General features: G+C 49.2%; 1 long non-coding RNA gene across 2 annotated transcripts in view; it reads right to left on the bottom strand.

Annotated features, from left to right (window-relative positions):
- Positions 1-9338: 9338 nt before the first annotated feature.
- The window catches only part of LOC113455766, a 13927-nt gene continuing 812 nt past the window's right edge, over positions 9339-22453 (bottom strand). The window contains exons 2-5 of one of the 2 annotated variants that reach the window (XR_003376739.1): positions 21835-21980; positions 17539-17617; positions 14621-14716; positions 9339-13589 (exon numbers count right to left, since the gene is read on the bottom strand). This is a non-coding gene — a long non-coding RNA (uncharacterized LOC113455766). Of the gene's footprint in view, positions 13590-14620; positions 14717-17493; positions 17618-21834; positions 21981-22453 lie in introns of both variants that reach the window. The other variant, XR_003376740.1, reaches the window with a different exon arrangement.

The raw sequence follows: 22453 nt of genomic DNA on the forward strand, positions 1-22453 counted from the left end.
ATCTATCTATCTATCTACATCTGCTTCCTACATTCTGCAACAGACACAGCACATGAAGCTTTGAATTACATGGAGATGAAGGCAATAGAGTATCCATCTATTTAGCACTGATCCTCAAAGAGCTGGTGCAGTGACAGCACAGCGTCCACGACAAAAACTTCCCACTTTCTGGAAGCTTCCAGACCATTGAGAGACACTGTCTTCTGCAGTGGCTTGGTTCTGTACTGTAGCTATGGAAATTGTCCTGTAGGCTCGACCTAAATACTTCCTTTTCAACACTTTTTATAATTCTTACGTGTCTTCATTTTCTGTTGCTATAACAGAATATCTATGGTGTTGATTTATGAAGGAGAGGGAGAGGGAGAAGAAAGAAGAAGAAGGAGAAAAAGAAGGAGAAGAAGAGATTTCTTTAGTGGTTCTGGAGACTGGGAAGTCCTAGATCATGGTACCAGCATCCAGAGGGGCCTCATGATGCTCCATTCTATAGCAGAACTCAAAAAGCGAAGCAGGAACATGTGAAGAAGGGAGACCACACAGGGCAACCTTGCTTTGTAACAATCCTCTCTCTCTCTCTCTCTCTCTCTCTCTCTCTCTCTCTCTCTCTCTCTCTCTCTCTCTCTGACTGAGTCAGTTCCTGGAGAGTGAGAACCCACTCGCTTGAGCAAGACATTAATCTCTCCTAATGACCTCATCATCTTTGAAACCTCACCTTCAACCTCTGCCACAATGGCAGTCATATTTCAATGTGACTTTCAGAGGGGACAAACAACATTCAAACCATAGCACATACCTTCCATAAATCCCTTGCTGGTTGAAACAGCTAGAATATAAATTCTCTTTTCAGAAGCATAAAGTAAAGGCATGACTAGTTTCATAACTTGATTTTTCCTGAATGGCTACTCTATTGTCCCTGAGTGTTTTGTGTACAGTGTTTTCTTACCGATTTAGGCCAGATGTGGTGGTACACATCTGTAATCCCCCTACACGAGAGGCTGAACCGAAGAATTCCCACTCAATCCTCACTAGATCAAGGTCATTTGGGGCTACAGAGTAAGACCCTGTTTCAAAAATAACAAGATAAAATAAACAGGTAACTTTAGCAAGTGCCACATGTCTATGGATCTGTTGCTTTCTCGGTCCCATCAACAAAAATCAATCTGCTTTAATCGCTTTGTAGCAAATGTTTTAAAAGAGCCACTTCGTCCTCATTGTTCTGTGTCAAACTCGTTGGACTATTCTTATCCAATTTTCCCCTCCAGATGACTTCCAGTATTACCTTATAAAATTACTTTTTTAGAACTCTTGTTAAGTTTTTTATTGGGTTTTTACTGAATTTCTAGATAAATTTTGGAAAAATTTATACCTCTATAATATTGGCTCTTTACCCGGATCCGTTTGTGTTGAGAGTTCTCTAGATGACTCAGGAGGAGGCCTAGAGCTCGGAGGCTCACAGAGCCCTGAGCAGGCAGCTCCAGCAATGCTGAGACTGTTGTCTCCATACCCAATACAGGGGCTGTGGGAGAGAGGCCCCGGATGTCCTGAAAGAACAACCGATCTTCAGAGACAAAGACGCAGCACCGAGAGGAGACTTGAAGAATGATTAAGAATTTCCCAGAGAAAACAGTGAAGAGAATAGATTCTAGGAAGGGACGGTGTGGGCAAAGTGACCCAGGCATGAGAGAACATGAGTGGCGGGGGCTGGGGTGCAGAAATGGGGATAGGTTTGGCTTAGAAGGGGGTTTATTTGACACATTTAGTGTATGGGGTCCTGGGACTAGTCTGAGTGCTGCACTAATTCATTCAACCTTTACAACAGTCTACTCGCAAAACTATAGAAATACTGGTAGTTTCCTTTACAAAAGAAGCCAATTTGGAAGCAGTGAGGGTGTGGGGAATGTTCTGGGAATGGAAAACATGGGATTGGGTTTTAAAGCCTGAGCTTTGGTTTCCAGACACAGGGATGCTGGTAAATGCAGTCTGTGCCACCCTGGACATGTTGTTAAACACCTTTGAAAATGCCTCCATGTTAATTACTTTACCGTGATTGAGCTAAAAAAAAAAAAAAAATCTTCAGACAAAAGCAGCTTGGGAACGAGGGATTTATTTTGGCTCTTTGGGGGTATGGTCTCCATGATGGAGAAGTCAAGTCAGCAAGAATTCGAGGTAGCTGCACGCATTGCTTCTGCAGTCAGGAAGACGTGAGCAACTGGGGGGAGGGGAGACTGGAGACATGGCTCAGAGGTTAAGAGCACAGGCTATTCTTCCATAGGACCCGGGTTCAATTTCCAGCACCCACATGGTGGCTCACGACCACCTATAACAAGATCTGATGCCCTCTTCTGGTGTGCAGGCACACATGTAGACAAAACACTGCATACATAATCAATAAATAAGTAAATAAACAAAAATCGGCAAACAAACAAATAAATATTTTTTTAAAAAAAGAACAAAGTGAGCAATGAATGTCTGTCCTCAGCCAGCTTTCTCCTTTAACCCAGGGAATGGTGCCACCCACAGTGGGTGGGTCTTTCCACCTCAATTAGTCCAATTAAGACATGCCCTCCCACACAGGTGTCCCCATGGTCTGCTCCAGGGTGATTCTAGATCTCATCAAGTTGACAGCTGAGATTAACCATCCTGGCCTCTTTGTCTATAAAATAGGAGTGACTGTTTTTCCTTCACAGTGTCCTTGCGAGAATGACCTGAGGAAGTCCCTTCAGCCAAATACCTTTTTGAGCATCGCTGCGTGGCAGATGCCTTCTGGACCCAGAGAGCAGGGCTGCATAAAGCAGACCCAAGTCCTGCTTTGTGAGCTTGAATCCTAGTGGACGCCCACAGAAAAGACATCGCCTTCATTTCAGGTAAAATGGCTGGAAAATGATAAAGCCAGCATCTTGGCTTGTGCTCCCCAGGAGAAGTCCCAGGAAGGAGGACCTGGAAAGGAAGTGCTCCCCAGAAGCTATGCAGGTGGCAGGAAGAGTAGGACAAGGGGCTCGAGTAAGGTCCCTTCTTACATCAAGTCGCATCTGAAGACTTCAAATGCTGCAGGACACTGGCAATGACTCGGCTTTCTACATGACCCCCATGGATCCATGTCCCCAGTTACTGGCTGAGGAACAGCACGGATAGAAATTCCCAGGCATTTCTGCTACCTGCACCAAAGCAGGCTCCGGTGGCCCAAGGAGGAATATCTGGAACAGGGTCACAGAGAGGAAGAAGAAAGGGAAGGAGAAAGGAGGGATCAGGACCATAGGGATGGCTACGAACCTGGGTCCAGCCCATCAGCACACTGCTCTGTTGCTCACAGAGGCTGAAGGATTTGCCTGGGGAGACTGCATTCTGCAGTGTCTACTAACTGACATGATGTCAGAGACTCAACTCAATAAAGGTTTCCATTGTAGACAAAGACAGTTGCACATAACTTAGCAATATAGGCAGGGTGGGTAGCGTGCTATGCTGTTAGGGTCGGACAGCCTACCCCAGATCAGGAAATGAAGGTCGTCTGGTCCATTGGAGACAGAGAGATCTGGAGTCTGAGTCTAGCTTGGCTATCACTAGGTGAGTGACTTTAGTCCTGGGTCTTCCTCTCCTGGGCAGTTTCCTCATCCAAGGTGGGAAGCCTGATGGTCTCTGAGATTCTCCACCATTCGTCAGATGTCTGAGACCCTAAGGCAGTGGGCGGAGCTCATGAAGAGGACAAAGATTTTGGCTCCAACTGACCACCTCCGTGCTCAGTCACACAGCCACACAAAACCTAGACATTTACAGCCATCTGATGGAAGCAAGCAGTTCTTGCCCAGCTGACTTTCGTGAGTACTTGAAGGCATATCACACGATAAGGCTTCGTGATAATCACTTGTGAGCTTCTGTTCCAATCTTGCCACATGGTAAGAACTCTATGCGTTTGTGCCTCAGTTAGTACACTGAGTGGGTAAGAACCGCACCCACAGCTGCGCTGGTAAACACTCAATAACTGCCATCAGGGAGAAGAGTCCTGTTTTTAGGGGTTTCCCTTTGGAGCTAGCCACCTCTTGTGACTGAGGAGTTGGATTTCAGGAGCAGGAACAGCCAGCCCCAGAGTGTCACTGACTGTCCACTGTATTTATGGGAACACCGAGAGTCACTCAGCTCATACCAGCGGTGGCAGGACCTGGAACAAAGCCTGCCTGCTTCTAGGCTTCATGCCCTCCTTGAAACTGAGCAGTGTGCTTTTTGTGACCAGGGGAGACCACGCTTTGCAACAGAAGAAATGGGTCCTAAGCCTGACTCTACCACTTTTTAGCTCTAAGATCCTTGGGTATATGTATTTGTTTGTTCACGGAGTGAGTGACCAGCACACGGGTCTCTCTCTGACTCTGACAAACATGGCCGAACTTTGTGACAAGAAACAGGACTCCCGTCCCACCCACCCTTTGACGAAGGGTCTGTGCCCCCCTCAACTCTGTCCCATGACCCCCAACATTCCAGCATAGTCCCTTGCTTCCGCCTTTTCCCATGAGTTCCAGCTCTGCAAAAAGCCAGAACCCTCCTCAGAGCTGCTGGAGCCTTGTGCCCTATAAATCAGGGCATGTCCTGAGCCGCGAGACCAAAGGAACACCCTGGAAAAGTCAATGATTTGATGATTGTTTTTAAACATCATTCCACCAAGGCCAGACCTATCTGTGAGATTAAGCTGCCTTCCAACTCTGCCTTCAGCAAAGACTCTCGGGGCTCAGTGTTTCTTTTCTGTTTCTTTATCCTTAGGGACGGTGATTCTCAGCCTTCCTAATACTGTAACCGTTTGATGCAGTCCCTCATGTTGTGGTGACCCCCAACTACAAAATTACTTCATTGCTACTTTGTAACAGTAATTTTGTTACTGTTATGAATCATAATGTAAATTTCTGACATATAGGATATCCAAAATGCAACCCCAAAGAGTTTGAGACCCACAGGCTGAGAACCACTGCTTTGGGCTTATTTTCCATGTAGCACAGGCTGGCCTCAAATTTGCTTTGTAGCCAAGGCTAGGCTTGAACTCCTGATCCTTCTGCCTCTACTTCCCAAGTGCTGGGATTACCAACATCTCTTCCTTGGTATTCAAGAAGCAAGGGGGAAAAGGGTCCTCCCACATAGCCCAGGGTTCCTGGAAGTCATGTCCTTTTCTCCAATATGACTTGGGCCCTCATTAACTCCATCTGGGTAATTTTGCCAGAGGCCAGGGATCTTTAAGGACTTCTGTAAGGAGACTGCATTAGTCACTTTTTCTTGCTGTCTACCATACATCACCGCAGGGGAAAGCCCAGTGGGAAACATGAGTGGCTCTAGCTGTGGCAGCAGGGGTGGGGGGCTGAGGATCACATCTACAGTCAGGAAGCCCAACTAAATGAACACTGCTGGTTGGCTGTTTTCCTGTTTTCCCTTTCTAGTCAGTTCAAATAGCCAATGGGATGGGTGCCACCCATGGTTAGGGTGGATCTTCCTGCCTCTGCTAAACCTCTATGGAAATAGTCTCTCAGGTATAACTATAAGTGTGTCTCCTAGGTGGTTCCAAAATCCTGCCAAGTGGATGATGAAGCTGAAACCTCACGAAGATAGTGGGCTTTTATAGGATGGGCCTGACCCTAAGTCATATGATCTCCTTCTCTGTCTGTCTGTCTGTCTGTCTGTCTGTCTGTCTGTCTGTCTGTCTCATTATTGTGCTTCCACTTCCACCTTAGTCATCCTGGATTCTCTGGGATCTCAAAGATACAGAGTGTGACAGGGATTGTTTTTTCAGCAAAGATAAGAAAGATATCTAGATTTTCTGCTCCTGGGGAATGCTGTAAGGTTGTGGAACTGGAAAAATCACAGACTGTAAAACTAAAAAAGGAGAAAGATGGGTTGGATGCTGGCCTTGGGAGGACAGTTAGCCTGGAGTTTACTCACTGGACAGCTGGGGCTCTCCAGAGCGTTTTTGATCTGGAGCTAGGAAGTGCAGACTTGGGATTTGACAGGAGACCATTCCTTCTGGGAGGATATGAGAAAGATCTCTAACCATAGGAGGAAGGTCTGGGAGGCTGAGAGGGGGCCTGGAAATCCCTATGACATGGGCTCATAGAAGGCCCAACGAGAGTGAGCCCTGGGGCTAGGGTTTGTCTTTGCCCTGTCTTAAATGTGATAAAGTCCAGATCTTTCCTTAAATATATTCCTGGGAAGTGATCTGAACAATCTAAAAAGACAAAGTCACCAGCCCCTAAGGGAGCAGGCTTTAGGAGTCAGGTGGCCTGGGGATTCGCCTGTTGCTGTTAGACTGGACGTTAATGGTCTCTGAGAAGAGTCTCCCTGTGGAAACCTGGGTTCAGAACAGGTAAGCCAGTTGGATGGGGTAGGAGTCCAGTCAGACAGGTCCCAGGTTAATCAAGAGACTTCCCACATACGTAACCATGGGGTAATGATTATTATTGCAAACTGGGCCTTGTCAGAATCCCGGGTCAGTCAAACAAGAGATAAGTATTTACATCATGAGTAAATACATGTTCATCTTGACCAACGTGGTCCAGCCCAGTGCAGGTTGTGTGGTGCGTTGTGTGTGTGTGTGTGTGTGTGTGTGTGTGTGTGTGAAGGTAGGTAGTATGTATACAAGTGAATGTGTGAGTGTGTGCATGTGGAGACCAGAAGATGTCTTTTCCTATCGCCCTCCACCTTATTTCTTTGAGACAGGATCTCTCAATGAACCTGCAGCTCATTGATTCACCCAGACTGTTAATGATGTCTCCTAATTCCCGACCTGCCCCTAGGCCACCTCTGCTTAGTTCTGTCCCCAAACAGAAAGGGCCAGGAGTATAAGAACTGTGTAAAATCTAAGGGACCCGCCCACTATGATCAGGACCAGTGGTCTGCTGCGCCTACATCATAGAACGCAACGTGGTCTCTGGAGCGTTCATAGAGTCAAAGATATGGAATTTAGAAATGAACTTGGGAAAGTGTCATACCCTGAGACCCAAGGGTCCTGCGAGAGAGACCCAGAGAATCTCAACTGGAAATGGTCCCCATTACCTTCTAGTTAAAGACCTTGGCCTCTCCCAACACTAAAGAGGAATCCCCCAGAGACTGCAGCTTTACGCAGTGGACCCCTGGGCTGGTAAGGACTCTTTATATGGCTATTCCTGGGTCACAGAAAGTGCTCAGTGCTGACCTGGCCCTACCCTGAGCCTGCTAGTGCCTGTTCTTTCCGGCAAAGCTTTCTCTCCACGCTCGGACCTAGCTCTAGAACCTGAACCTAGGTCACTTCCCTGAGCCCAGGCAAGCACTCCAGCCTAGCCCACCTCACAAGAGAAGCCTGGCTGAGGGTCAGGGGGAACTCTAGCTAGGGCAGGAAAATGCTATCTAAACATGTCGTGGGGCCTGGGGCCTGGTGTCTGGCTGGCTGTCACCCGGGACCAGGTGGGCCTCTGACACACAGCAGGAATTTTCCATTGGCGCATCCTCTCTGTCTGGTTGGGATCCAAGACCTTTTCAGATTCCCCACCCCACCCCCTCTCCCTTTTACTCCAGTTGTCTCTTCTGCCTGGTGGATACACACCTCAGGGCACAGAGCATGAGGACCTGTCAGAACCTAAAATACAGAATTCTTGGGGTGGAAAAGTGAAGAGGTGCTTTAAAAAAAAATCTACAGACAATGAAAGTGAAGTTCAGAGAGAAAGTGTCCAAAGTCGGCCAAACATGGCTTCGTCTAACTCGGATGCAATTCTGTTCTCACTGTACCCATTTCCCAGGCTTAAGGACTAACAGACACACAAATGACATTCAAAGATGCAAGCAAGAACTGAGCCATTCACGCTCGGAAGCCTCCGAGTCACAGAAATCTCCACAATGGACAGCTGAACATGTGGGGACACATTCTTCATGTCATGCTGGGGTAGAAGTGGCAACTCCAATAGCTCTTTCTCTAAGGCAAGGTCTGTGGGGGTGTCCCGCTCTTACGAGGCCTGTGTACCCCTCATCTCAGTGGAAGGGGTGGTTTCTATGCTGGAGCATAGGTACTTGACCCTGTAACTAGAGTATTCCTAGAGTAGTAATAAGAGCCTGGACCTAGTGTAAAATACAGACAAGGAGGCCAGGCCTTCATATTGGAAACCTGCTGGGCTTATGTGTGAGCCTTGTGGGATCTTTGTTAAACCATAGGGATAGGCCCACAGGGTACAGCCCTGAGTTTCCAAGGCCACGTTCTTGGTAGTCAGGGTGATACGTGTGCCTGCGGCGGGGAGGTCACAATCAAAGGGAAAAGCAAAGCCCACAAGCTGAATGGCATTGTATAGCTTCCTCCTCCAGACCCTGGGTGTGCCCCCCCACCAGAAACAACTCCCTGAAGCTTGGGTGTTCACAAAACTGGACTCCCCTGGAGACTCCAAGCTATGCAGGGAGAGAGCAGGTGGGGAAGGTGGTGGCAAGAAGACACAGGGTGCTATTCGGTATGTGGGGTGCTATTCAGTATGTGGGGTGCTATTCAGTATGTGGGGTGCTATTCGGTATGTGCAACCTCCCACTCCCATGAAAACCAGAGCCAAGGTCCCAGCTGCCAGCCATCATCCCCTAAAGTAACTTCTATGAAGCAAAGTCAGAGTGTCAGAGGGGAAACATTTAGGAAAAAAAAAAATCAGAGAAAACCCAGCCTGATTCCTCAGATATATTACTGCGAGCTCCCTGCAGGTTTCATAAATGACAGCTCTCAGCTGGGAGGGAATCTTTCCCCCACGAGATGTGTTGTTGATGTGTTTAGACATTTTTAGCTGCAACAACCAGCAGGAAGTAGAGTACAGGAAGTTGCTAACCTCATAACGTGTAGGCTAGCCTACAACCAAGAAACAAGCAGTCTGGAAAACCAGCGGTGCTGACTGAGGTTGAAAAGCCCTATCCCACGGCACTTTGAGTTCCCAAAGAAGATGTCTAGGGTCCAGGTGTGGTGAACATGTGTTCTTTGTGTGAGCATGAGTGTGTATGGAGGCCAGGAGGACAGGCTTAAATGTCATTCTTCAAATGCCATCCATTTTCTTCCTCTTAATTCACGGGGTCTCTTATTGGCCTGAAGCTCCAAAAACAAAGTAGGTTACTTGTGAGCCTCGGGGTCCGGCTACCTCCACCTCCCGGGAGTGTGTTTGCACATACATGCTTCCAAGCCTTACATGGAACTGGGGGTTGAACTCAGTTCTTCACGCTTCCAAGGCAAGTACTTTGCCAATTGAGCCATCTCCCTGGGCCTGTTCTTCATCCTTTTGGGCCACCCAGCACACACTCTCCTTGGCCAAATAGTTGGTTTTTATTGCTACGAGAAAACACCAGAGCCAAGGCAAATCACAGAAGGAAGAGTTTATTTTGGATTTACAGTTCCAGAGGGTTAGAGTCCGAGATGGCAGAGCTGCGGCAGCAAGAAAGCAGACAGCCAGAGCAGCGGCTCAGTCTCAGCTCGCACACAGGAAACACAAAGCTCAACTGGTATCGCACATGGCTTTTGAAACCCGACCCTAGTGACACACCTCTTCCAACCAGGTCAAACCTCCCGATCCCTCCCAAACAGTTTGACCAACTGGGGACCAACTCTTCAAGCATATGAGCCCATGTGGGTCATTCTCATCCAAACCACCACACTCATGCTTGAAGATGTCTCCCATGTTTGGAGGCAGGGATGGCCTTCAGGTACAGGAGCTGGAAAGATCAGTTCATTGCCCCAGCTTCTCTTGAATGTAGGGGGCAGGTCCATGACTTCACTCCACCAGTAAGTTGCCTTCCCCCAGAAGAACCAAGTGCAGAAAAAGGAGGGCCCCTGCAGAAAGTGTTACACAAAAGTGGAAGCCATGGCAGCCTATCTTCAGAAGTGGTGGCGGTAGTGATGGGTACAGAGGCCGTACTGGTGCTGACGGAGCTGGTGGCCCAAGCAAAAGTGTCTGTAGGGCAATGGAGCCTTCCTGGGATCAGTCCTACCATGTGACCTTGAGTGTTGCTTCTGGCTGCTTCCCTTCTGACCTTGGCTTCCTGATCCTACAGAAGGTACTTTGAACTATCTAAGGTCTTCGGAATAAATCATTTCTGAGCTTAAATTAGGAGAGTTGACTTCTGCAGCTTGCAATCAAAGGCTGAGAACAGCTGAGCTCCCCAAACATAACTGAGCCTGGGCTTCTCTCTTCCACAGAACCCCTCAGGGGACGCTGGTCTCTGAGCGTACTTTGAGGCCTGCTGACCAAACTGAAAGTCAAGTGGGAGTTCCCTGACCTTTGACCCAACCAGAGCTCGCCCCCTGTAAGAGTTCCACCTCTATCCCAGCCCCCGAACCGTGGAGGAACCCAGCGCCTGTCTCTTGCTCTCCACTGAGGCAAGACTCCCCCATAATGACCCTCCTCTTCACTGCCACCCAGAGTTGAGAATAACTGCAGCTGGCTGCAGCCTCCAACCAAAACATAATCAAGGGATGGGAATGATTGGACTTGTCAGATGAAGGTGGGAGGAAGAACCGAAAACGTGCATCGAAAATCTGTTGCTTGATTGGGGTGACGCTGCTGGCAAGGCGAAGGAAGGTTTCAAAAGAAATGAGGCTTTGAGAATCTCTCGGAAGTCAGGAGGGAATAGGGAGAACATTCCAGAAAGGCCAGGTGTTCCTCACCTCAAGAGGAGAGTGACTCTATTTCAAGCAACACCCTGAACCCCATTCCAGGTGTACTCACAGAGCAATTTCCAGAACTATCTGTCCATTTACTCACCAATACCTGTGGAGCACCTGTTGTCCCTGGCAGCTTGTCCCCATCTTTCTGGAACCTGTGGTCTAGAAAGGAGACTTGGGATGAAGTGAACCTTTGTTGACATGGTGTGCCACCACGGGTATGGGTGAGAGTGGACTTTTCTGCAGCAGAGAGTACTTTGGGGAAATGGACCATCAGAGTTCCCAGAGGGAACAAAATGGAAGTATAAGCTAACTACTCCATTTATAGATGAGGAAAGTGAACTCTGGAAATAAACCCTGGCTCTTCAGCATCTCCTTCACTGTCCTTTCCCCTGCTCCAGGTGTGTCTGTGTGTGTGTCTCAGACAAGTTCATTCACCTCTCCATCCAACTGTAATCCAGGCTGGCTGTGATGTCCACATGAATTAAGATGTTTATAGAAATGAAAAAAAAAAAAAAGCTTGGGGGAAGAAGTTAATCTCTATGTGGGAATGAGGGGGTCCGGTTTCACGAGGTTAATGTCTTGATTTTTATTAATCCCTTTTCTGTTTTATTCAAAGAGGATTTGGTGTTCCTAGTTCCAGCTGGGAGCTTAAGAAACAGAGCAGTGATTCTCGGCCTGCTGCCTTCCCCTGCAGCTTTAGAGCCCAGCATTGCAGACCTGAGAACGGGGATGGCTCAGGCCAGTTCCATGCCTCAGTTCCCTGCTCTGTCTCCGATTTTGTCCAGAAGTGTCCCTTTCTGTCCTTCTCCCTCCTGTTGGAAAGATAACTGGCCTGGCTCAAGCGACAAAGGGCTCAGACCCTGGTGGCAAGACAGGATTGATAAGGGGAACAATTAGAGAGGCCTGTCCTGGCAGCTGAGGGACAACCACAACTTTCTGTTGGGACCTCCAGGTGTGCAGAGGGGAGAGAGACCACAGAGTATTATAGGGACTATGACAAGGCACGGCCATTCCATCTACTGTCTGAGTAAGTCATCTTTCTCCTGTGAAGAAGGAAGTCTGCACACTTCTGTCAGTCCCATGGGCAGATGGACAGACACCTTGGGTGGCCATTTGTCTCCCCCAGTTGAGCCATTGGAGTTCAGCTACCTTTTACAGCCCCACTCCCTCAAACCTACAAACTCCTTTGTCCCCACATACCAGGTGAGAACCCCCTCCATGAAGATGTTGCACTTCACAGGGGCCCCAATCCATGGTAATCATGGTCCCAGAAACAGACTCCAACGAACAAGCGTGTTCTGGCTTCTCCAGACTTCCAAAGTCCAGGCAGGTTTCTGCTCTAACTGGGCACTCTGACCATCATGGGAGCCCCCTTTTCTCTGCTGTGCAAAGATTTCTATTATGAAGAAACAAAAGTGGGAGCTGAGCTCAGTGAAATCCGCGTGCTAGGGTCATTTTAACCTGGCCCGCTCTTAGGCCTCTGTTTGCTCGCCATTTGTTAGGGAAGACTTTGGGTCAGCTCAGGCTCCACCCCACACCTTCCCTTCACCACTCATAAGAGGTTCTAAACTTCTCAGCACTATGAGTCTCCTGCTCAGGCCTCCCACAACCCACCACTCCCAGTGTCCTCTCTCAGACAGATCTCCTCAGCCTCGGGCTGGCTTTTGAGCTGGAGGGTTGGCTTGGTCTTTCACAGCTCTTATCAAAGGAGGGAACAGAGGCCTGAAGTCAGTGGCTTCCTTGTCTCATTCTCCGTGGAAGAATTCCCCTCTTGGATGCTGGGTAGAGGGAGGACTCAGACCACCCTGCAGAACCAAGAACTCATACCCTTTAGCCTCCTGCTGCGCAATTGGATCTTCTCTGGAGAATCAGGGCCGTGCACTCTGGACAGGTCTGCTGAGACTCGATTTATCATGCATCGATTAACAGACCAAGGGGTAGAGGGCCTTGGGGCTGAGGCTCAGCCCCTTCCCAAGGGTAGTGGCAGGCCATCATCAGACACCCATGGGCGTCTGGCAGCCGTTCTCCCACTTGTCCTTTCAGAGCCAGCCAGTTACAGCTCATTCCTTTGGCTCACATTGTTCCTTAACGACATCACTTTTTCCATCTCCCTGAAGGTGTTGTGCCCTTCTGCCTGAGCGCTGCCTCCCAGCTGACCTCCATCTCCCTGACACGCTGTGGTTTCCACAGCTCACTGGACCACACCATCTCTGGACAAGCAGAGATCTACGCAACTCATGGTCCGGGTCTTCCCCCACCCCCACCTTGTGCCTCCCTCTTCAAGGTAGCCTTGGTCCAAATGGGTGGGATGGGCCGGTCCCCTTCAGGTCATGGAGGGCCCTGGGTGCACCAGTCTTCCTCCAGGCACCAGCTCAAAGCCCCAACAATATCCTTTGGCTTCTGTACAGACATGGAGACCTTCTGAGTCCCTGCCTGGGCCGCGTGCCCGAGCACTGTGCCAGGATAGCTCTACCCCCCCTTCCTCATCTCCACTTTCAATGGGTCGAGAGCTGTTCCCTGATAGTCTTCTCTCCAAGCTACCTTGTGAGCCAGCGTCACTAGACCTTGGACCCGCTTCCTACCTGAAGTGGAGCATCTGTCCATCCATGGCAAATCCAGATGCCAAGTCCCCGAACCTGCCCGGCTCCTTCCGTTCAGAGCTCCTCATTCATCCATGTGACAGCGTTTCCCTGAGCTCTAGCTGTACGCCAGCCCAGCCTTAGCAGCGCCTTCTGTTCTGATTCCCCCGTTGTTGCCTGGCTCTGCCCTCAGTCATTTTTTAGTGAGGGAGCATGGCCGAGAAGGAAAAGTTAGGGCCAGCCTGATCGAGGATTGAATCCCAGCTCCCCGTAAGAACTAAGAAGTTGCTCCTGGAGGAGCCTCTGCGTCTTCCTTTACAGAGCAGGAGTGGTCCCCGTCCTGTATGGTCAGGAGCACTAAGCAGATGCTTGTATGTAACTGGTATCGCGTGTTTCTGGTATGAAGACAAGAAAGAGACCCAGACATTTAGCAGAAAGGAAAAAAAAAAAGGAATGACAGAGCGAATAGCCTTCAGGGAGACAGGGTAAGGTGAAGGGGGCGGGGCATGAGATCACTCTGGGGATTAGATAGAGCCCAGTAGGCTGTGCTCTCAATGTGTGGCGCCCCTTCTCTGTTCACCAGCCTCCAGGTAGCAGTCAAGCTTTTCCTAGCTGCACTGGAGATACCACCGCCTCTCAGGCTGGCCTTCGTGTCTGTCACCGTGGAAGCAGATGGGAACAAAGTGGGATCCTCTTCACAGCCACTGTCTTGGAAGGTGGTGAGCAGCTGCTGAGGAGCAGCAAGCCCAAACCTGATGCAGTCTGCCACCTTCTCCCTCGTCTCCCTTCAGTCCCATCCAAGGGAACCAGCTCTCCTCAGGCCCGACCCCAGCCAAGGTTGCTTTTCCCCACTCTCTCCACTGGAAATACTCAAGGACCACTTGTGGCCTCACAAGGACATTGGCTGCTGATAAGCCGGTGAGTTCCTCTCAGAGGACAGACCAAGGCCCTTGTCTAATTGCATGGGCACCAGTCATCTGATATCACCAAGGCCAGAAGAAACAGGAAGCCAGGTGGCCCCACGGTCTGCTCCTGCAAGGCCACCCTGCTCCCAAAACCATAATTATGACCATCATCAGGGCAGAGAAACTAACGCAGGAGAGCAGCCCCAGACACCAGGGCTAAGGGCATCTTCCCCGAAGGCTCCCCACAGAGATTACTTGCCTCACACCCTCCCGCCCCCCAGTTTCTGCTGGTCAGCTCATCTGTTGAGTTTGGGTCATGCCATAACTTGGTACGAGCTCAGAGTCCCAGAACTTCAGTGCCAGAAGGGACAGACGTTTTGAAAACTCCCTCCTCATCATCCCGATAATATCCAAATCCTCTCAAAGGGAATTTTTCCATAGGGAAAGGAAAGCGCTGGGTGAACCAATGGAAAGATAGCCAGTGGATGGCCAGCATCTCCCTTGTGCTCCATCTTGCTTACCCTTCACTTCCAGAACCCTTCCCCATGGCTTCTTCATACTTGAACTTAATTCTACTTTCTTGATGAATCTGGGACCCAGGTGTCATCAAATTGTGGCTTTAAAAAAAAAATCAAGGGTGTTTTGGGGAAAACTCATTTCATAAAATTTCTAGATAAAAATATGAATACAAATAAAATATCTATATATTCTAAATATATAATATTCCATCTCTTTTTGAAAACCTGGTCTGACAGGGCAGGATAAATGGCTCAGCAGTTAAAAGCATATGCTGCTATTGTAGAATACCCAGGTTTGGTTCCCAGCACCTACATTGCAGTTCACAACCATTTAAATGTCAACACATTCTTCTGGATCCAACACTTTCTTCTGTATCACGCACAAACACATGTGGTGTATATACATACATACATGCAGACAAAAGCTCACACACATAAGATAAAAGTAAGTAAAATCTTAAAACATACCCTAAATAACTGAATTCTGAATATGCATTCCCATGTTTGAATATTTTGAGAGAGAAAGAAATAGAAAGCGTGTGTGTGTGTGTGTGTGTGTGTGTGTGTGTGTGTGTGTGTGTGTACACCATGCTCATGAAGAGGCCAGAGGACATCTTTTACTGTTATTCATTTTCACAACACTGTCCATTTGTTTATTGTTTTTGTTTTGAGAAAAGGTCTCTCACTGGTCTGGACCTCACTAAGTGGAGACGGGGTCTCTCACTGGCTTGGACCTCACTCAGTAGGCTAAACTAGCTGGCCAGTGAAGCCCAAAGATCTATTTATCTCCACCTCCCCAGCCCTGGGATTACAAACGTGCACTATCCTGCCTGGTTTTTGTTAATATAGGTTGTGGGGCTAGAACTCAGGTCCTTGTGCCTGCAAAGCAAGAGATTTACTGACTGAACTGTCTAACTCACCAAACAGGTTTCTTTCAAAAAGCTCTAATCTAGATGAGAATCTAACCGAGTAGAGGTTCAGGCTTGGAATGGGCCCTCTCTAGTCTGATCTGTCCATTTGACACATGCGGAATGTAAGGTACAAGTTGGAGATGTGCTCCCTTGGGTGAAGTTCAGCTCCTCTGTAACAGAGCTGTCTCGGCTCAGGGCTTTGAGTCCACCCCACCACCACCACACAGTGCTGCAGTGCCTGGGCCTCAAGGTAACCTGAGACCACTTTGGGAGCATCCCTGGCCTCAGAAGATCCTGCCAGGCTTGTTCCCAGGCTGCTTTGGTGTCCCTGCTCACACGTGTGTCTGGCTCACACGGCTGTCCCATTGGGCTACTGCAAGGGGCTGATTAGGTGTAATTGCTTTGCTGGGAGCGAGCTATCTACTTAATAGAATCAGCTCCCAGTAATTAGCCTGCCACAGGCCCATTTCCTTTGCTGAAGCCCCAGGGCTACTGGGCATATTGCATGTTGGACCTCTGCAGGTGGCAGCATGTGGGGTGGATGTGGGTGGGCTTTGGTTTGGGAGTAGTCAAGAGAAAACATCACTGAGGAGATTCAGCAGCAAGAAGCCCAGAGCAACCCTTCTGAAGGCTGGGAGCCAGGGAGTTACAGCATTCCAGGCTGGAGGGAGAAAGAGCCTGGCGTAGACAGACTGCTCCAGAAATGTTAGACTGAACCCACGTGAATCTAGTATAGCCCCTGAACCCAATACACTCATTTCTTATAGACATACTATGTGCCAGGCATGATACTAGCTCCAAGAATGCTTCTAAAATGATCAATTAGACTATGTTTACATGCCCTCTTGACCATGAGGTCTTGACACGGGCATCACCATGCCCGGTAGTCTGTGCCTTCCTGGGAGGCCTGGAGAACACTCCATCTTATGCTGTGTTGATTGTTGGTTGCATTATTCCACAGATCACTGGTCCCTTCTTGACCCCACAGGACAAAGCTAATCCCTCCTGGGGTGACAGCTCACACGGCCCCTGTATCTTTCTCTAGGCTGAACATCCCAAGTCCTCTCCCTTGTGCCATGAACATCATTCTGGAAAGGCCTCTCATTAATCTGGTTGACAGGCCTGGAATCTGCTCTTGTTTGTCAATTCTTTGCTTCCAATGCAGTCTGGAGCTCGGCGGATAGGCCTGTACAACTCCGGATCCTGTCTGAGTCAGAACAACTATGGTCTTGGACAGTCCCAGATTCCCCTCAACATGACACTTCCAACAAGGGCTATGATGGTACTTCATCCTCTTCAATTAAGGAGAAAGACACCCACAGCCTTCCCTTGCCATCACACACACACACACACACACACACACACACACGAACGTCCTGCCTGCCCAGCACCACTCAATACACACTGGCTGATTAATCATTGCGAGTGCTATTATAATTATTGTGTTTGGTGCTGAGAACAGGCTGCCTCTGCTTCTCAGAAGCCATAAACCTGCAAAGAAGGATTTCAAGATTTGTGAGCTGTTGACGACATCTCCGGCCTTTCTTTTCTTCAGCGGCTGTGTGTTTGTCCGGAAAGATGGGCCATGGAACTCTTGGATCTCTCCGGAAGACAATCTGGGGACTTGATTCTTGCAATGAAAGTGGTAAGTACAGGAACTTATCTTGTGGTTATAGATAGGGCAGCCAGGAGAGCTGGGCTTGAGTCCCAGCTCTGGCCCTGTGTGCTTTAAGGTGTTTAGGGTATTCATGCCCCTTGTCGAGTCTCGGTTTCTACATAGGTACTAGAGATCTAAGCATTTCTCTGGCTTTGATTATGTAACTTAATTACAGGAAAGAGAATGGGTAGAGTGGAAAATGTGAAGGCTTAGAAGATAGAGGATGGGGAGGGGACCAGGACAGAGACTGAAAGAGTAAGGCTCACAAGCTCCTGCACACACATGCACACATGCGTGTTCATGCTCACATATGGCAGGCTGGAGAAGAGTCACTGTTTTTCTCTGGGTCTTACATGTTGTCTTCTGCCTGAGATCACAGTAATGGCTGAGTCCATCCTCTGTCCCTGCTTCAAGTGTGAGGATGCAGAAGATCTAAAGAAGAAAGGAAAAGAGAGAAAAGGAGGAGGCTATGGAGAAAATAGGGAGGCCTGGAAACGACATTGCAATCAGAAAGTGAGTAATAGCAAAGCTGGGGAGGAAGTGGGCAAGCTCCCACACTGCCAGGGAGAAGAAAAACCAAGATAGCCTGCTGAGGACAAGCAGCAGGATTTAGGAACACATGGGGAGGGTGTGTGGATACACTGTGACCACTTCTGGGTATGGGTCCTAGCCACAGCTCCAGCATACCCTGGAGCACCCACAGATGAGAATGCTCACTGCAGGCAGCACACAGACAGAGAAAGGAGGGCTCTCTAGTGTGGGAATGGGGACAACCAGACATGGGACCGGAAGTTTAGGGTGAGGACCTAATATTTATGCAAATGGCGGTCAGGTGCAAGCCTGAGATCCCTGGTAGGGTTTCTGAGACCAGTTGGTCCTCACTCTGACTAGGAGCTAGGATTTTGCACCCTTTGAGTCTGATCTCTCATCATCCCAGATCGAGGTAGCCTTTTTCCCTAGGCCACACAACCCAGCTAGAGCAGGACTGACTGAGAGAGCCAGGTGTTCAGCTTCCCAGCCCAGTTCCACCCCAACAGCCCACAGAGCCCGGCTTTGCTAACACTTGCCTTTTGTGTTTGACTTGGGCTTGAGATGTTAAACAAACAGTGGCTCTTGACAAATGCAAGCCGTTGCTGTGGGACCAGTTATGCTCTGGAAAGTCAAGTTAATCCCCCACTTCACTGCCTCCGGAGATACACCAAGAAACCCCTCAGTCACACCCACAACCCCACAACCCGCCGTCCAGGGCTATGACTTTGGTGTGGCACCCTGTAGTAGCGATCCCTGTTTTTCTGCCTTTGTTCTGAACCCTGGCCCCCTCACTACTCAGGCCTTCCCTGGCTGATACTGAGATGACTCTAGACCCCTTCCCCTGCCTCTGCTTGCTTCTATGAAACCCCAGGTCACACCAACCCACCCAGGTGATTGGAGCCAGCAAGAAAGGCTCAAGGAAAGTTTTCAAAGTACCTTCTCTGTCTCAACTGTTGTGCTAAAAAGCTAAAGCCCACGCCTATAAGGAGTTGGGGGAAGGCTTGTCCCTAGCCTGCTCTAACTTATAGTCTGCTCTAGACAAATGAACTAGAACTTCCCCCAAGGCTCTGTGCTAGCTCATAACTGATGGGTCAGGCCTTGAACCAGGTTTGTCTGCCTCCAGGTCAGCATCTCCACTGCTTATCTCCCTGGTCCTCCCTTGGTCTCCAACCTAACTGTCCATGCAGCAGGGATCAGAAGTAATGGAATGGAGCATCTCTGTGCCTCCATCCCTCAGGTTCACATACCTAATCATTGTAAAGTGAACAAGAGCATCATTGGGTCACAGCTAATGCTTTATTTCTCAGAAATAGAAACTGAGGCGGAGAGGCCACAAAGCTTCCCCCAGTTCACCCAGGAGCATTAGCGTCATGACCCAGGCCTCATGCTATGCAGCATGCTCCTTAGCCCTTCAGACACTTGACTCTGTCTTTGCCCTTCTCTTCCCTGGCAAGACTTGCTCCAGTTTGAGAAGCATCTTGTCTGAAGGCATGGAAGCAGGATGCTGAGGTTTTTCTGTCCCAGACTCTACTGTCTGAGTCCCTTTATCACTCAATCTGCCTGCAAATCCAGCAGAGACAGGACTGTTCTGGGTCTTGGCTTGTGTCCCAAGGACCTAAGGAAATGTGTAGTGTGTCTTTGATATACAAAGCATTATGGGAAGAACAGTACTGTAAAAGGTTCTCTACCCAGGAAAACATATCAAGTCAATAGGGAAGTCACAGTGCAGATATCTACTTGGCAAGAGGAATTGAAGCTCAGAAGTCCATAGAGGCACAAAGTACAGGACCCTTGTTAAAGTAGCTGGTTTTTCTTATGGGCGTGGGACTGGGAAGTGTTTCATGGAGATAGTAGCCTTTGGGTTGGGTCTTAAAGCCTAAGCTGGATGGCATAAGAAGGTGGAAGAGGCAAGGAGGTACCAGAATCCCAACTGATGGGAGCCCTGGAGCCTTTGGAGTCCCATGAAACATGAGAGGACACAGATGTGTTCAGAGATTACGGACGGATGGAGTAGCATGTTCAGCTGGAAATGACTCTGTCTAATGTTTAGTACACAATAAAGCATGACAGGGAATGACAAAGTCCAAACAATTTACCCTAACCTTGTTGCTGTCTCTTTCCTCAGAAACTTGTCTTCAAAGAAGTGGCTATTCCCTTTTTGCCCAATTCTCAAGAGGCCTGAGTAAACAGATGCAATCAGGCCGGGAAGGTCATGGGATGTTATAAGTGAAAGGCATGTTGATGTTTTCTGGTCCAAACCCTCCACTTAGGGATATAAAACTCAAGGAGCAGGCAAGGGAGTGGCTGGCCTCTCATGCTGCAGTAAACACAGACAGAGACAGGTCGACTTTGGGTGGACATGGACAGGTCCAAGGGTCCTGTACAGAAGGAACCAAGCAATGCTGTCAAATCTTTGGTACAGCCCAACCCAGGTCACCAGGGAGAAGATGGATGAGGTCATCCCCGCTGTCCCAGGGGCTAACCAAAAACCTTGACTGTTGCCAGCAAGTGCCTCCATCGCAACCCTCTCTCCACAAGGAACAGGATGGATGGGCAGACCCAAGCTGTCCTCTGGAATTCAGGGCATTACATGTAGGTGGGTCGGTCCCATCCATAATGGATGCCGCACAAGCTGCCATCCTACTCACGGCAGGACCTTCACTAGTGTCCTTACTGCCCAAGCCTCCATTTCCTAATCTGGAACACAAGAAGGCTGAGCGAGATGGTCTCTAAGAGTCCTTCGAGTTCTCAAGAGCCACAGTGAGAACAAGCTCCATCGAAATTAATAATAAGTGCTCTGCCCCAAAGACAGCTTTTCCCCTGTCCTGACGCTTTTTCATGTAATAATATCGCCTTTCATTTGTATAGCAGTCGAAGGCTGGCAGTCAGAAGTGGGAAAACCCGGACAGCATTCCTTCCGAAGCCCGGCTCTAGGGAGTAGCTTGCACATTCAGGCAGGCTGTGGCAGAACTGGTTTCTGGGGTGATTTTGACCGGAAACCAGCACATCAAGAGCACACTGAGCTGAATTTGTACCCCACCCATGGGAAGCTGAGAAGGGCATGACTTTTCTTCCTCCAGCCAAAGAATGCCTGGGACAGAAATACCCAACAGACTGCATCCAAGGCCAAGGGAAAACAGTTTGTTTCACCAAAGAGTTGAAGCCCTTCCTTCATGCGAGAGGGGACATGGGTGCTTTGAATTCAAGGTCCTCTCTGTCAGGCTGTGGTCCAGACACCCGAGTCTTAAGAGAGTAAAGGTCACCAAAGAACTTCAAGTTCTTCTTCACACACATATGGTTTTCTTTGATTGCTTAAAGCTAACTGCTCAGGAGACTAGTACATGATGATCAAACCCATTTTAGAGAAGGAAAAAGAAACGACACTCAAGAACTTAAGGAGAAGAGTGTGAGCTTGAGAAACAAAGAGGTGGAAGTCTCTTCTCAGCTCAGTGACTCTAAGTGATTGCATTGCCTTCAGCCTCAGTTTTCCCATCTATAAAACAGTCCTACATAAAAGCAGACCCACTTTTGAGGGCCAAGGTAAAGCTTAGGATTGTGAGTGTGGCGTACTCTGAAAGACACAAGGATGCATCCTTGTGGAATGAACTGGCTGTTAGCTCTTCTGAGGGCTTTTGGATACAGAGTGGTGTCTGGCAGTGACATCCCAGCCCAGAACGTGGCAGATGGTGCCCTCCCTTGCTTGCTACCTCCCCAGCCACGGGGTTTGGGCCTCTTCCATGTCTCTCTATGTGGCCTATGCCAGGGTCCCATGAAGGGCTGTTTGACCCTCCTTGGCACTGGGATTTGCATTCCAATCATTCTGCTCTCTCAGCCCATCCATGTCCGGAGCTGTTTGGAGCTGAGTTGGGCCCCAGGGATCATCTGCCATGACAACTCATGGAAGAGATAAGGACATGAGGCTCCAAGTGGGGCAGTAACACTTTGCCCAGGTTCCCACTGCTGGTTGGGTTCCCTCTTCATCTCCACAGCCTCCCCCCGCCATGTTGACAAATAAATAAATAGAGGCAGAGGGACCCCTGTCCCAATTTCTCCAGAATGTCAGTGAGTCATTAGGTCTGGACACCCACCCCCAGCCCCAATTTCAGCTGGATCCTCACCTGCTCCTCTGTGCCTTGAGGTGGGATCCTGTGTTTTCTATGCCGCCCAGCCCAAGTCCTGCCTGTCATGCTGGGGCAGGACCAGAGCCATAGATAATCAAGATGGGGCAGGTGGCCTCAGCCAGTCGCCAGTGCCTGGTGTTAACCTGGGAAGGAACTCTGTGTCAAGAGAGAAGGCTTCCCCTTGAGTCTTGGTTCACATGTACCCTGGGCCACAGCAAATCTTGCCAGTTAAGATAAGCCAGGGGCTGGAACACAGGGAAGGAACTGTGACCTGGGTGGGCAGGGGGTTGACTGAGCCCCAGTCCTATCACCAGTGTGCCCTGTGTCACTTCACCTCCTATGCCTCAGTTTCCTCATCCATGTGCTAAGGAGTGGGCCAGTAGCGCCCAAGGTCCCCTCCATTCTCAGCCCCGTGACTGGGGCAAAGGGTAGAGGAAGGCGATTTCTCCATCGCTCTCCTCTCTCCTCTTTCTGCCCCTTTTCACGACATTTGTGTCTCCAGCTTTCCAAGTTCCCCTGCCTCAGTCTGTCCCTCTCTTTGCATCTTTTCTGTCAGATCCCCCTTTTCCTGTGTCTGTGTGGACCTCTGGTTTGTCTCCTCCATCACACACACACA

This window comes from Microtus ochrogaster, unplaced genomic scaffold (genome assembly GCF_000317375.1).
Source record: "Microtus ochrogaster isolate Prairie Vole_2 unplaced genomic scaffold, MicOch1.0 UNK106, whole genome shotgun sequence".
NCBI lineage: Eukaryota > Metazoa > Chordata > Mammalia > Rodentia > Cricetidae > Microtus > Microtus ochrogaster.